Genomic DNA, 11,461 nt, shown 5'->3' on the forward strand with positions numbered 1-11,461 from the left:
CAGCCAAAGTAGCACCTGATACCTTGATCCGTGGTTTAAAGTGCAGGATAATTCATACCGTTTATACTCGATGTCTTCATGAACAGAGGCACTAAATACTAAATACACCCACTAGTGTGCGTATTTGCTAAGAGTTTACGCTGTAAGTAATCTCTGAGCAGGAAGCGTATATTTGGCCTTTGTGATGGGAAGATTAATTGGGGGTTTTAGTAATTATGAGCTTGGCTAAGCTGAGGGCTGCAGAAGACAGAGTGACCCATCTCTTTTACTGTGATGCATCAGCGCCGCGCCAACAAATGCAGACCCCATTCATATGGCAATTAATGGAGCGCTGTATATCACTGTCACTGCTACGTTTCCTCACATGAGCGCGGCTTCTCCTGCCACGTAAAGTAAGTTCATAAGGATCGCTCTATTTACAGTTTACTGCATTCATGATGCTTTAGCCGCCTGGTGACTCAGCAGATGCAACACGAACACAGAGTGAGTGAAGCCGCCAGGCCTCGAGATCAGACGTTACCGCAAAGTCGTGTTTGCTTTGAGTTTCACAGTGATAACAGTGAGTGGTGACAGCGCACCATTCCTGCCCTTCAAAACAAGAAACGTAACACTGATGACCCATAATCACACACACAAACAATTATTTACAGTTCTCATAATCGTTTTGTTTATTACTAGTCTTTCAGGTCAACATAAACACAGAGGTCACATGATTTAATGTGGTTGGAGGGAAAAGGTCAAAAACTGTTCATAAACTAATACTTCATCAAAGTTATTTTAGATTTAATTTTAGCAACTTGATTTGGTACTCAAATCAAGATTCAAAAGTTATCAAAACCTTTCAGACGGAGAGTTTAGTTTCAAATTAAACATTTCAGCAAGCTCAGTATGTAGCTCCATACTAAATATTTAGTTAAAAAGCTTCAAACTAAATATGTAGCTTAAAACTAAATACTTAGCCCCAAACTAAACATTTAGTATTTAGTTAGTAAGCAACTATTTAGCCCCAAACTAAGTATTTAGCTTACTAGTTACACATTGTAAACTAAAATAGTTGGCTTCAGACTCAATATCTGTTAGCAAGCTACATGTTTAGCTTCAAACTAAGTATTTAGCTTAGTAGCTAAACGTTAATTAGCAAACTAAAGTATTTAACTTCAAATTTAGTTTGAACCTAAATAGATCTTCAGTCAGATTTAGAAATAAAAACTGCAAATAAAAAACTAAATATTTAGTTATCTAGCTAAATACAAATTATGGCTGTTACTTTTTACCTGTTACCCTATAAGCCCCATATGCTAACTAAATTACCAATCACTCAGATTCACTAACCAATTAGAAGTGTGAACTCCAGAAGACTAAATAATGAAAGTTTCTTTTTTTTGCAATTTGTTTTTCAGTTTTATTTTTCCAGGATAAGTTACATTAAAAGTGTAAACATTTTGGAATTGATCTAAAACAGGGACTTTTCGATACACTACAGTATCTTTGCATTTGAACAGCATTTAGAAAGCCGAGGTTCTGACTGTAGTAAATTTAGTAAATAATTAGTCCGTGGCTCAGTTTGTCTTGGAAATGGTCGTTTCTCAGTTTATTCTGACGAGAGCAACAAAATCCAAAACAAAAGAATATCAAAAGTTATGGAATGGATTAAAATATTACACTGGTGATGATAACAAAAACTAACTTAATAAATCTAGAAATAAAATGGATGTATTGAGGTTTTAAGAAGTAATGACACCAAGGGGAGGTCTAGCAATTTAGCAACAAAACCACAGAAGAAGAAATAAAGAGGAGGAGCTCCTGGTCTTAAAGTCACATGATGGAGTTTTCAAAGGTGTTACAGTCAGGTAAGAAACAAGCCAAATAACCAAAAATAAATAAATTTAGTGTAATCATAAGAAAAGAGGAATACATCCTGGTTACTTCTGCATAGCAGTAAATCCAGCATACAGCAGTGAATCAGGCCAAAGAAAGCTCGCCCTGCATGACGCCACTTTGCACTACACTCCTCTACTTCAATATTTCATCTGCTGAACAGAGACGGAGCCGCGGTGAGGAGGCAAGCCCTCCATGAAATAATTACAGATCCAGCGGGGATGCAGCCGCTGTCCCATCCTAACTAATAGATCAAATGAAAGCTGTCCCTCAGATCATTAATAATGACTGTGGCATGGAGACTCAGGCGTGGGGGGCAGGAGAGCAGTGGACAGGTTCAGGTTTGGAAGAACACAGTGTTTTTAATGGAGGGGGGTTCGTATTGTAGTCCGATTCCCTTGGTAAAGCCTCACTTGCCTGCCACATGCAGAGGAGAGGAGTCATGCATATGATTTGGCACAGAGAGTCTGAAACCCCTCAGCTACGTCTGTATACAACCCTCGTCAAATAAACGGTGACAGGGCAGGTTAGCAGGGGCTAATAACGCTGCCTTCAATCAGAGCTGGCTTTGGAGAGCCAGAGACGAGCTAAAGAACGAGAGGCGGAGGACGGGAAGAGGAGGGAAGTAGTGGAAGGGAGAGTGGGGGTGGTGAAAGTGTGGAAATGTTGTCATCTGGAAACCCGGGTCCCTCTAGATTCCTCTGGCTGTCAGGTTTCCTCAGACTGTCCTCCATCTGCCACCGTCACAAGTTGGTCTGTTCACATTCACAAATATCAGCATCAGCCGCAGAAAGGGAAGGTTATAAATAAAACCGGATTAAAAGCACAGCTGGGGAAATATGCATTGGACCCATCAATGCTTTCTTTCCTCTGTAAATATGTTTCTAACAGGGTTCCTGACAACAAATTCACACCAGCTGCCTAAGACAACCCAAGTTTCACACAAAGAAAGCAGCATAAGTAAGCCACATTATAAGGTAGGTGTAATAGAATAAACAGCTTTTATTGAAATTCAACCAGCATTTCATAAAAAAGCAGTTTTTGTTGGTAAATTATGTTTGGACAGTTTCTCTGGACGTGTTGCAGCTTGACGTCACGTTTGCCCATTCCCTGCTGGAGGGCAAAAAGCTGCTAGCTGACGATGACTAGCATTGGTTTAGCTGTTAATATTGCTCTCTAAATCTGAAATGTACACCTCATAGAAATATATATGTATAAACAAGGTCATGAAAAAGTTTTAATTTAGATTTTCTGTTATTTTTCCCTTTGCTGTGGCGAACTTCACTGACTTAATATCATCTGCACCTGCAGGTTCCAGGTAGTTCATGGTTCAACGTCGGCAGTGTTTTCTTTTTCACCAGTGGAGTCTTGTGCAGTGAATTTCAAAAATATCAACAAATATTATATCGCATGAAAATCTTTTAATAAAAACAGCCCATTATGATTTTCTTTCATCAGATCTTAACTTAAAAACAAATTTCAGTTCTCCTTGAAGTTATTGTTTTAGTGGGAAAAGGTTTCTCTTCTGTCAGAAATCCTACAAAGTCCTGAAATTATTTTCTTCTTACTTTTAAGTTACCATGCCAACAGTGCTCATTGGAAAGGTTTTGAAAAATGTTTATAACTATAATGTTCTGCAACAAAATGCTAGCAAAATGGTCTAATTGCTTCTTCCAGGTGAAAGGCTGAAGTTTCTTGGCACAGACAGAGAGCAGGATTGTTTCTGTACGTCTGGCAACTACAGCTGCCGGTAATTTACCGTAAATTATGGACTTTTATTCTTTTACAGTGTAATAAACTGGCTTCTGCTTATCTTTGACCCATTTTTTGCTTAAAATCAATGTGTAAAAACTGAGCATACCGTGATCTCTGAGGCTAAAATTACACATCACAGGTTGTCCATCCAGTCAGTCCATGAAGAGGAGAGAGCAGAGTTAAGGGCTCTCGTTTTGCTTCAGTCTTCAGCACATAAAAGCAGCACACACACACACACACACACACACACGCACACACACACACACACACACACACACACACACACACACACACACACACACACACACACACACACACACACACACACACACACACACACACACACAGCAGCATCCCTGTGAACACAGCAGGTGGTGGCAGACACCCCGGCTCCGCTCTCTGTGAATGATGGGTGGTGGGACGGAAAAACATGAAGGCTGCAGGAGTCGAACAGATCGTTGGTGAAACGCTGCTCAAAAGTGAACAGCAAAAGCTCCAAATGAGAAAGAAAAAGCAGAAGAAAGGCAACGACGGGGGGAGAGAAAAGTTTAGAAAATATCCCATTAAAACGCAGATGTATAATTCAGGAGCTTTTTAAACTCGCTGCTCAGCCTCTGTCACGGTGTCGGGGTGCGGAGACAGGATTCCTGTCGATAGGTGAAGGAATTACGCTCAGCATGCTGTGTGTTCGCAGCGCCATTATGCATTCAGGTTTGGCGTTTTTTCCGATGTTTTCAAGGGTTGGATCCTGTATTGTCTGCCATGATTGCGCTGAAACCTCACTGGGTTTGCCTGGCGGCTGTTAGGGAGGCTTCACCGAGAACGGTTAAATATTTAAACACTGCTGAGAGATCTCATTAAAAACAGAAAAAAGGGCCGTTCAGGACCCCAAAAAACCCAGAAATAACTTAGTGGAGTGTGACAAAACATTTATTGTGTATTTACTGAGCAGAAGTGGTGATAAATCATCACATACTGTCAGAGGAGACAGCTGGCGGTGGTGTTGACGTGTGATTGAGATTCAGTTGTGTTTGACAGCAGCAGACAAGCAGAAGTATACCGAAAACAAAAGAGGCTGACAGCTAGACCAGACTAATGCTGCCGTATCTCCTCCACAAAAACAAGACAACAGAGGAAACTTTGGATCTCTGGAGTCTCCGCGCTTTCCCTCCGATTCACAACAATTAATTCCTGCGCTGTTGTTCGGGGCTTCCCTATTTTTAGGCTGGCTGTCCTCTCTAATAAATTGATTTCCGGTGGCAAACTTGGAATCTTCCTTCTGTTTTTGTTGTTTTTCTCTCCTCCCTCTCCAAAATGCACAAATGCGGTCCTTCTCCCCCCCAGAGGAATAAATCAAAGGCAACACAAGCAGCTCCACGTAGCTGTGCGTCGCTTTCTGTCTAAACTTGAAAATGGTTTATTTTGGTTTCACTTCCATTAATGCTCAGGCATGTCTGGCACTTCATCAGGCATCAGCAGACAGCTGAGAGGCTGCGTGCCTGGCAGCTAAGTGGATGAGTGACTCTGAAAATACCGAAACCGACCGACTCTTCTTCCGTCTCAGGTCTCTGGTTCCGACTCCTCAGGGACTCGGAGTTCGGCTCCCGAAGCAACGGCAGGCCCGAAACCAGCAACCAGTTATGTTTACGTGAATAACTTTATTGAAAAAAAAAAATATGCACTTTTAGGAGCTTTTACCACACTGTAAATTGTGTAATTTTATTATGAAGTGTTTCAACTGATCTACACCAGACACAGACACACATCTGCTGTTTCTGTTAAAGTTTCTGAAGGTTTTTATTAAAAGAAACTCATTTGGAAAAATGTTATTGCTATTTTTGTTTCAAATTTTTGTCATTTCTGTCCCAAAATTTCCACTTAACTTTATATTTTGATCCGTTTGATGATGTAATTTTTAAATATTAAATCATTGGTGTCCAGAACTAGAAAAAATACTTGTAGGCCCAAAATTCACTAAATTAAAAAAGTAAAACTGAGTTCATTGTGATTTTTAAAATTTTTTATATTTACCTGCTTCAAAATAACAGTTTTATAAAGTCCATAAATCCTTAAAAATCCAAAACATAAGAAAGACAATTTCCACATTTTGGTTTTCTACTTTGTTGGTCAAATTTTTACTGTTTTTGACTTGTGGTCATGGGGCCATTCAAAATCATTTCAAGGGCCAGAAATGGCCCCCAGGCCTCAGGTTGACACCCTTCTATTAAACGATTGATCATCTGATAAGTGATCAGTGATTATTGATCTGCTCACCTCTGGTCAAAGTTCAACTTTATTAGAGTCAGAGTCTCTGTGGAGAACCTCAAGGCTCCGTCCTGAGACTCCTTCTGTTTCACATCCATATGACTAGAAATAAGTTTAGTAGATAACACACAGCGCTACGTTATGATGTCACCAGATGACCTTTAAACCCATTAAACAACAAATCAATGCATAGGGGTGCCATTACTTTCCAACTGAACAGAAACAAACTGAAGTTATTATCTTTAGACCTAAAGGAGTTATAGATCTAGAGTTATAGATCTAGAGCTATAGATCCAGAGTCAACACACAGCTTCAGCTTTTACAGATGGAGACTAGAGAGCAGGGTGACCTCTGACCTGAACCTTCAGAGACACATAAAGACGGTTACAAAGTCGGGCTCCTATCACCTGAGGAACATTTCCAGGATTACATCCGTCTGTCTCTGTCTGTCTGTCTGTCGCCACAAACTGAACGGTTCAAGAAAAGGATAGTAAATGAAGTGTTTGCTGCCAGTCTAGAAGGAAAAGAGAAGAAGGAAGCAGAGACAGAAATCAGGAGAAGATCCCAGCAGAAGCCAGAGCCTCATCCACACTGAGCCTCCTGAATCCCCCTTACAGCCTTTAGTTTGTTCACTGCGCCTCTCCGAGGGTTCGCCGCTTCTCACTGCACCTTGGAAAATATTGAGTTTTTAGCCCTTCATCTCCATAATCAACCCGCTATATGTACTTAGCGGACCTGCAGAAGGGACGTGGGAAAAGGATTCAGAGGAAAGTCAGTCACTTTGTAAACAGCATCTCTGAAGAAATAAATAAAAATACATGAAATCACATGATTACTTTGAAGTATTTTCAAAGACGTCCATCTGTGGTGAAAGAAAACGTAAAATATGATTTCTGTTTCCAACCATAAAAGTAGTTACAGTATCATCAATAAATATATCAAAATCTACCTTTTCAATCAGAAGAGTCCAAACTGCTTTAGAAATACAACTGCAGCTTGAGATTTAGGAAACTTCTCATTTTAGTGGATGTGGGGGAACCCAAGGCTCAGTCCTAGGACCGCTCTTTTTTAATATGCTTGTATTAGTTCAGCTTATAACAGGAAATAAGATTAGCTATCATAACCACACCAATGATACCCAACTCTGCATTACGATGCCACAGGGTGACCTTTGAACCCATCCAACAACAAATCAATGCATAGGGGTGCCAAAACTTTCTCCAGCTGAACAGAAACAAACTGAAGTTATTATTTTTAGACCTAAAGGGGAACGATCTCGTCAGTTTCAGTTTTTAAACCAGAGATCAGACTGACCTCTGACCTGAAAATTCAGAGCCACATAAAGACGATTACAAAGTCGGACTTCTATCAGCTGAAGAACATTTCCAGGATTAAAGGACGAATGTCTCTGCCTGATCCAGAGAACCTCATCCAGAAGGCTGCTGCAGGAGATCTGACTAAAACCAGACAGAAAGAGCATCCCCTAGTTCTACACCACCCAGTTCTACAGTCCCTACGCTGACAGAAGAGACTTCAAACTGCTGCTGGTGGTTCATAAATGACTGATCTGTTGTTTGATCAAAAATCCTTACCATTGATGAAAACAAGCTCTAGTTTCATTTTCAGATTATTCTACTTAAAACGTGACACTTTTCCCATGTTAAAAGTGAAGTAATCTGCCTGTGAAGTTTGTATTTTTCCATCAATATGAAGGATTTTTTTTTACTTAAAGCAAGGTGAAAAGTTACTTCTAAGTTAGTTTTATCTTATTTCTATTGTACTAAGATATTTGCACTAGAAATTAAACCAAAATTACTTCATTCAGTGAGAATCCAGAAGTTTTACTCAAGTAAAAGTAGCGGTACTTCATAATAAAACTACTTAAGTAGCGTAGTAAAAATACTCCTAAAAGTGCATTTAAGAAAAAAATGTTGCTGAAGTAAACATTTTTACATTTTCATCAAACAGCAGAGTTTGATGACCAAACTCTGCCTGATGCTAATAAAAGTAGCGTCTTAGCGCTTAGCACAGAGGCAGGTGATGATGTGTCTGTCTGGAGTGGGAACGGTTATCCATCCGAGGCGGCGCTGCCAGCTGTCGGAGCGCCGCTGCAGCTCGCCGCTGGTGGCGGCTCTAATCAATATGGAGTTGCAGAGAGCTGCACCACCAGAGGCCAGCCTCCGTCTCCGTCTCTCCAGGGGAAGCAGTAGGCAGGCAGGCGCGGAGAGCACGTCTGATGTCTCCTCCGGGCCGAGACGGAGCGGCTCACTGCGGATACAACATGGAGGTGATTCATCCTGCTGACTGGAAGCAAGTTAGGAACTGGTTTATCTGGGAAGAGCTGGGTAGTAACTGGTAGTGTGCAGCGTCTGTAACACACCAAAACCAACATGGCCGCCCATTAACAAGGAGGGAGGCGAGTGTTTGACCTTTAACCTGAGGAGGGAAACGAGTTAAACCTCCTGGAGGGCGCAGAAATAAGCCCCGCCCATTTTTAAATCAGCACTCCCACTCCTGCAGCTGATTGGTAGAGAGAAAACAGGAAGGAATATTTTAAATGAATATTAAGGAATGATTTACTTAGAACAAGAGTTTATATGCTGCTGAAGAGTTTACTGTTTGTATCAGATAAATGTCCCAATACATGGAGGAATCTGAAACTGTATTTCTTTCTAATATTTTAAGTCATAAATTCATGTTTTTTGTACATTTATAGAGTCTGTAATTGGAGCTATTTTTGTCTGTGTTGTGATCTGACTATATATTAAAAAATGAGTTGAATTGAGGTGAAGTTCATATTTACCATCAACTGATTGATTTAGTTTTGATTTCAGTAAAGAGTTGAACATTTTTCTCTTCAGCAGGATGTTTGTTTGGATTTCTAGGTGTCATCCTAGAAGCAGCAGTAGGATCTTCTTTAAACACTTTAGGTTGAGAGTTTCACGTATTTCTTGAAAAATGTGTCGGATTCAGACTCTGCGTCTCCATCACTTTCACTCCTGTCAATCCTCTCTCTCTCTCTGACCTCAATTTTCTGCCCCCTTCTAAGCGCCTGATCTTCTCTTTCCTCCGACCTCCAGCGCGTCAGGCTGCTCTCAGAGTGATGGATCGGTGAAACACGATGGCCCATTTAAAGTTAACTCCTCCACTTTACGCCGCGCCTGACGCAATGAAATGCTACGCCTTGATGTTAGCAGCCACAGGGTGCAGAGAGGAGTCGGTTTATTCAGAGCAACGTGTTGCTGCAGCCTGTAGCTGAATTTTAAGCTTGTTGTCTGTTTTGTTGTTGAAATGCAGAACGGCAGTGGTTGCACCTGTTGTCACGGTAACTGGAGGGTTTGTTCTGGTTTCAGTGTTTATACCAGTCCACCTTCAAAGCCACACCATAAAGGTGATGTTTCACAGGGCTGTACAGAGGTGGCAGGCTACAGTTTCATTGCCACTTTACGGTTTAAAGCTGTCAAAAGTTTTCTTACATCTGAAACAATCCAGAAAATACGAGAGGATGGTTCCTAATCTTACAGAAAGCTGTGGTTTTATGTTACAAACCGATAGAAAGTTATGGTTTCTAATGTTTTTCAGGAGGAAAATGTGGAAAGTTTTACTATTATCCTCTAAATAAATCAGAATCCAACTAGTAATTGTCTAATTATTAGTATTCAGACTCCACTGGGAAAACCTCAAAGGTTTGTTTGAGAACATTAGAGAATATTCAGAATCAAGAAAATAAAGGAACACCGCAATGTTAGGCACCGCTAACTAAAATGTTAGCTACACCAACATGATAGTTAGCCAAAGCTAAAGCTAAAGCGCAACACCAACGTGATATTTAATGGATACTGATGCTAAATCGCTATACAAACATTATATTTAGCACAAGTTAGAGCTAACCCGCTAAATTCACCCATGTTTGATTAGCTTCATGCATTTGTTTGTTTTAAACTTTATTTTATTACATAAATGAAGAGGAAATGAAACCCAACTGCTGCATAAACAGTCTTGACTCAAACTCTTAGAAACGATTCACCTTTTCCAAATCATAGTCATGAGATAATTTATGTTGGTTTATCCATTAAAATCTTTAAAAATATATTTGAAGAATATAGTTTTAATGTGACACAATGTGAAGATTTTCATTGCAAGACTTTGTGTACAAAGATCTACTAAATATTTCAGGTTAAGCAGCAAGACAACCTTTGGTTTGCACACAGATTATCTGGAAATTGTTTTGGTTTATGGAGTAATTGCAGAGATTTGATATGCTGCTCTTCTGCTTTGGATCGTAACGATGAGAGCCAGGCAGACAGCTCTGACGCTTCGGGCGCTGCCAGATCTCATGTAGCAACCACAAGTCATACACAGGCATGTTATATTACACTGCAGTCTCCAGCATGTCTGCGCATCCGGGCCGAGAGAGTAATCAGATAAGATAATGTAGTCAGCAGAGAAAGAGGCAGTGAGGCAGAAAGAAGGAGCAATAACTACAACGCCGAGGCTTCCAGGGAGGATCCATCACTGCGAGCCTCGCCTCATCACACGCTCACTCCCACAGACTGAAAACACAAAGCCGTCGCAGGCAGGGAGGATGTTCACCGAGCCTTCAGGTCACGTTACGGCTGCTCCTAATTGGAGGAGGAGGATGAGGAGGCGGGACTTGGTGGAGGTTCAACCTGAGGATGGGAGTCTCTGTGCGTCCCAGCTGCTCGTGTTTCACTGCATTCAGCATGAAGAACAGGCCACACACACACACACACACACACACACGCACACACACACGCACACACACACACACACACACACACACACAAATACATTTACAATCAATCATTCATTTATAACACCCAGCCCGAAAACTAGGATGCCACATCAGGGTTATTGCAGAAACGAAGGAGTAAATTTCCATCAGAAATCTCTGAAATTCTGAGATTAAATTCAAGAAAACAAGAAAATTCTGAGTTCCTAACGGCACAATTTTGTGGATCTACTGATCCTGAAGAGGCTCAGATCAGAAGAGCTGTTTAAAGTGTTAGAGCCATTGAAGATAGACAAAAAAATAATCAATTTGAGAGAAAAACAGGAACATTTTCTGAGCTCGAAAAGTCGACAAAATTTAGAAAAAATAACATTTTGTGATTAATTTCACATGTTTTAAAGAAAAAACATAGAAACCTTTGAGCTCGAAGAGACGGAAATGTTTGACTTTCAGAAACTTTTTGAAAAATTTAAACTCAGAAAATGTTCAAGTTCTTTCTGGAAAATAAAGCGTGAAATTAGTCTCAAATTAATCAAAACATTTATTTCACAAATTCACAACTTTTCGAGCTCAAAAAATGTCCAAATATCTAAAACTAATGCCAAATTTTGTAATTTTTTTGGGGCAATTTGTGCTCAATTTACCATATTTTTTTTTTTGAAAATGTTTAAAATGAACCCTCCAATTATTCAGATGTTTTTCTTTCTTGCAATTTCCCAACTTTTTGAGCTCAGAAATCTTAAAATTTCTGAGTTTTCTTCTCGGAAAAGGAATCCTTTCTTGCTACGTACAACGGCCCTAATCTTCTAT

This window comes from Gambusia affinis, linkage group LG16, assembly GCF_019740435.1.
Source record: "Gambusia affinis linkage group LG16, SWU_Gaff_1.0, whole genome shotgun sequence".
Taxonomy (NCBI): domain Eukaryota; kingdom Metazoa; phylum Chordata; class Actinopteri; order Cyprinodontiformes; family Poeciliidae; genus Gambusia; species Gambusia affinis.